Source organism: Gossypium hirsutum, chromosome A03, assembly GCF_007990345.1.
Source record: "Gossypium hirsutum isolate 1008001.06 chromosome A03, Gossypium_hirsutum_v2.1, whole genome shotgun sequence".
Taxonomy (NCBI): Eukaryota; Viridiplantae; Streptophyta; class Magnoliopsida; order Malvales; family Malvaceae; genus Gossypium; species Gossypium hirsutum.
Window position 1 is genome coordinate 7,533,696 of NC_053426.1, and position 5,070 is coordinate 7,538,765.

Consider the following 5,070-nt stretch of genomic DNA (forward strand, 5'->3'; position numbering starts at 1 on the left):
AGGAATGACAACCTAAGTATTAAAAATGGATCATTCTCATGACATTCTACAAATATAATACATACACATCTAGTTAGGAGCATTTGATTCATTCTGATCATGTCATCCTAAACACTAGGCATAAATAGGTCCATGAAATAGATTTTGCAGGTCATGTTCCCCAGAGAACAGATCAAAGAAACAAATCCTATACCCCTGAAGTTACAGTGGGATGGATTGAGATCGAAGAAAGCAGATCTTGTCTTCATGAATTGGCGTGAAGTAGATCAAAGATAACAGGTCCGGTTTTCCTATATTGGTAGGAAGTGGATTGACGATGCAGATCTTGTCTTCCCGTATTGGTGGCGAAGTAGATCGCAGAAAGCAGATCTTGTCTTCATGTATTGGCGTGAAGTAGATCAAAGATAGTAGGTCTTGTCTTCCTATATTGGTAGGAAGTGGATCGACGATGCAGATCTTGTCTTCCCATATTGGTGGCGAAGTAGATCGCACGATGCAGATCTTGTCTTCCCATATTGGTGGCGAAGTAGATCGCAGAAAGCAGATCTTGTCTTCATGTATTGGCGTGAAGTAGATCAAAGATAGTAGGTCTTGTCTTCCTATATTGGTAGGAAGTGGATCGACGATGCAGATCTTGTCTTCCCATATTGGTGGCGAAGTAGATCGCAGAAAGCAGATATTGTCTTCATGTATTGGCGTGAAGTAGATCAAAGATAGTAGGTCTTGTCTTCCTATATTGGTAGGAAGTGGATCGACGATGCAAATCTTGTCTTCCCATATTGGTGGCGAAGTAGATCGCAGAAAGCAGATATTGTCTTCATGTATTGGCGTGAAGTAGATCGAAGATAGCAGGTCCTGTCTTCCTATATTGGTAGGAAATAGAGTGAAGATTACAGATCTTATCTCCCTAAGCAATAGTGGAGCAGGTCGAAGATGGCGGATTTTACCTCCCTGATTACGGTGGAGTACATTGAAGCTGGTAGTTCTATCTCCCTGGGCAACAGTGGAATAGAGTGAAGAGCACAAATCTTATCTCCCTAAGCAGTAATGGAGCAGATCACATTTAGTCTTATATCCCTAAGCAGTAGTGGAGCAGACGAAGAAAACAACAAATCTCATCCCCATGGAGTTGCAGCAAAATAGATTTAAGTCATTGTTTCTCTAGAGCGCAGTGAAGTGAATTGAAGCAACGAGACACAGCAGAACAGAACGAGGCTACTTGAAGAAGAAAAGCACCAAAAGAAGCCAAGGCTCGGCAAGCCCGGGCAAATTTGGTCTTTCTTGGTCTTTGCTCTGTTTTCGTTACACGACAACGAGCAAAGAGGGGCAGCTGTAAAGCCCAAAATCTGCCCGGGCCCATACCAGCAAAATAGACCCAAATAATAAAATACAACAAACCCAAAATTCAATCCCAACTACCCAAACCTTAAGCCCAAACCTAATAGCCCATAACAAACTTTCAGCAACAGCAAACCCTAGCCCCAACTGCCCATGAGCGCCGCATGTGTGCCGCGCCATCTCCCTGTCTGCCACGCCCACTCGCACGCCTCTGCCACCATTGTCGGCCATGGCCACCTGCAAGAAGCCAAGTAGAAATAAACAAATAGAAAATAAACAATGGTAATCGATTATAAAAACCGAAAATCTCACCATTGCTGGGGGGATTTTTGTATAAAAAAAACAGCGTTTTGAAACAAAGAAATAAGAAGAATATAGATCGAATTCTGAGAAAGTTTTTTTTAGGTGCGAATCTTTCGTTTTTTTTTTTGTTATTTGGTTTTTATTTTATTTTATATATGCATTTGATAAATCAAAAATAAAAAAAGGGAAAATACGGAGAGTTCTTACCGTGGCGCCGTCGAAGCTCTTCTTCTCTCCGTCCAAATCGGAGTTGAGGAAGAGTGGCTCTTAGTTTCTCAAGCGGTGGAGAGAAAAAGAAAGGGGGCTAGGGTTTCGCATGTTTGCTTTATTTTCTTAAAGAATGGCAGATTACAGTGATTTGAAGGTTTTATTTTTTTTTAAAATATCAAACGGCGTCTTGTAAAGGAAAGAGGGTTGTGCATTATTACCCTAATGGGTATTTTACACAGTTAGTCCCTCCAATTCTGTGACAGATGCGACGCACTCTTTTATTTCTTTTAATTTCGGCCACGTAATTTCTCGCCTGTTCCAATCTGGTCCCGTGCAAATCAATGCGCATACGGGATGGGGAATATTGCGCAACCGGTCCCCATGCCCTCAGTGCCTTTTATTTCAGCTCCTTTACCACCTATTTCATATATTCGCAGTTTAGGACCTGATTTTTTATTCTGTTTCAACCATGTCCTCGATATATTTAGTTTGTTTTTAATTTTTTTTAAAAAATAGGCTATTTTATTATTATTTGTTTTAAGTCCTTACATTTATTATTTAAATTTGTTTTACATTAAACTCATCTATATTTTTCATATATTTTTGAACTGTTTCTTTTATCATTTATGATTTTCTTTATATATTATCTTATTCTAGATTGTTTTAGATTAACTAGTATTTGTCTCGAGTCTTATATTTTATTTATTTCAAATACATGTGTACTTTTTTATTTTTTATAAATACATACACGTTTATATCTTTACATTCACATATAATATATACATCTTAAATTTTTACATATATGCATACATTTTGTGAAATATATCTGTATGTAAATATTTTATATAAACATGTACTTACTTTCATATTTTTACAATTTGTATACATCTCCATATATACCTATATACATTTTATTTTCATGAATATAAATATACGTACCTTTTATCTATATTTATATGCATATATTCTTTATATTTTATGATCTTAAACTATGCATACGTCTATATATTTTTGTAATACACATACATACCTATATCTTATAATTTATATATTTATTATATTTTGTAATTTTAAAATATGTATAATAAAAACATACATGTTTTATTTTATTTTATTTTTCTTTTACTCGATGTTTATTTATTAATTTGGCTACATGTTTATTATTATTTTAAAAGGACATTTTAATCCTATTTGCTTATTCATTTGTTATGATGCGATTGATCCAACTCTTATTTATTTATTTCATTGTTAATGTTTGTTTGTATTGTTTATCCTTAACTTGCTGCATTCATTATTGTTTCGTCACACATGTTAACACCATGCATCAAAACCTTTTTTCCTAAGTAAGGCAATATTTCGCGTTTGGAAAATTCGAGAAAACGTGCCCTAACGCGCTGGGTTTCGATTTCTCGTTCGACCAAATAGCCAAATATCCTTTTTAAACTTTCAAAACGAGGCAATGTTTTGCGTTTGGAAATTCGAGAGAACGTGCCCTAACGTGCTGGGTTTCGATTTCTCGTTCGACCAAATAGCTAAATATCTTCTTAACTTTCAATCAATATTATTAGAGTTTTCTTTAAGGATCGTATTTTTAAAATTCTTCAAAGTTTTCAATCTTCGACACTAAGACACTAATTAATCAACTAGGTACCAATTTTGGGCGCATCGAGGGTGCTAATCCTTCCTCGTGCGTAACCGATTTCCGAACTCATCTTTCTGAATTTCGTAGACCAAAAAGTGTTATTTTAATAAATCGAATCGTTTATTAAAAATAGCCATTTTTCTAAGGTGACCCGATCACACCTTATCAAAAAGGATTGGTGGCGACTCCTGTTTCATTTTTACTTTTCAAAACCCAAGTCGGCCCCGTTTTTATCCAAAAAAAATGGTGTCAACACAAGGTGACTTAATTTCCCCTATCTTTTTTGTTCTCAGCCAAAAAAGTGTTATTTGCAATGCTTTCCAAAACAAAAGAAGAAGGAGATGAAGTATAATGCAATGTGTTCTTTTTGTTGTGACTTATAATTAAATAATAATAATTTTCACAATTTATTTGGAAGTGGCTTATAAAAGGAAGAAATGTGTGTTTGATAGGAGTGGATTTTCAAGTATAAGGAGGGTCATCATGTGAAGTTATGGCCCAAAATGGTTATTCCTTAGAGAGTGTAACCTATCAAATAACCAAATATATATCAACTAGGGAGATTAAGAAGAATAATGGGAAGCTTTGGAATGAAATGTTTATTAAGTCTACAATGAAGGAGATGGTGTGGCAAGAAATTAGGAGTAGATCTTGCTCTTTAGTAGGTGACAATGACATGTTAGTTTCAAATTTTGATTCTAATGGTAACTTTTCTATTGCATATACTTATTAAATATTATGGAATCAAAGAATGCTCGAAGATATTAAGAATGCCTGTCAAAGATCAATTGGACAAACTTATGGAAGTTGAAGCTCCCATTCAAACTCATTATGTTCTTATAGAAGGTTCATAAAAAAAACATTATAATTAAAGAAGAGTAGGCTAAGAGATTTATCAATGTGACAACTATTTGCCCTATTTATAATCTTTATTTTGAATCTATTAAGAACACTTTTTTTAATTGTGATATTGCTAAAGCTATTTGATTTAGGGACTAATTTCAACTAGAATTCTAGCTTTCAACCTGAACACTATCTCAAAATGGATCTCCCAATGGTTACAAGTTTACAACATAAATATTAAGGAGGCTAGAAAATTTTATACCATTTTCACATGCACTTTGTGGGGGCATTGTAAGGTAAGAAATTATTTAATTTCCCAAATGGCCTTACCAAATCCGAATAAAACATTGTGTTGTATTAGGATCGTTGCTTCTTTGTCTTTGAGTTACTTCTATTTTATTTTCAGTGTCTTGGAGAATTTCTATTGAGAATTCTTACTTTTCGAGAGTAAGGTTGACTTTGGCAAATTTGAACCCAAGAAATCGTCCAGGGTCGCATAGATTACGTGACTAAAATTCTAGCCTCGTGACATATATGCTTTCATGTACATTTCCTTTTTAGTAATATTGATCCACATAATCATCTGGCTCACCACCCATGTTTTGTAAGCAGAACAAGCATGTGTACATGGTAAGCCAGTTAGTTGCCAACTTCTACAACTGCAAATTCTCTCTTGTAAGTTCATTGTGTATTATTTTCTTCCCTTTTTAACCTCACAACCATTATCATCATTC

The 5,070-nt window shown here is 34.8% G+C and overlaps 1 long non-coding RNA gene across 1 annotated transcript; it reads right to left on the reverse strand.

Annotated features, from left to right (window-relative positions):
* Nucleotides 1-1,224: 1,224 nt before the first annotated feature.
* LOC121224289 (uncharacterized) lies at nucleotides 1,225-2,056 on the reverse strand. Its single transcript, XR_005921902.1, has 2 exons — nucleotides 1,849-2,056; nucleotides 1,225-1,575 (listed from the first exon to the last, which is right to left on the reverse strand). It is a non-coding gene; the product is annotated as an uncharacterized lncRNA (long non-coding RNA).
* Nucleotides 2,057-5,070: the final 3,014 nt, after the last annotated feature.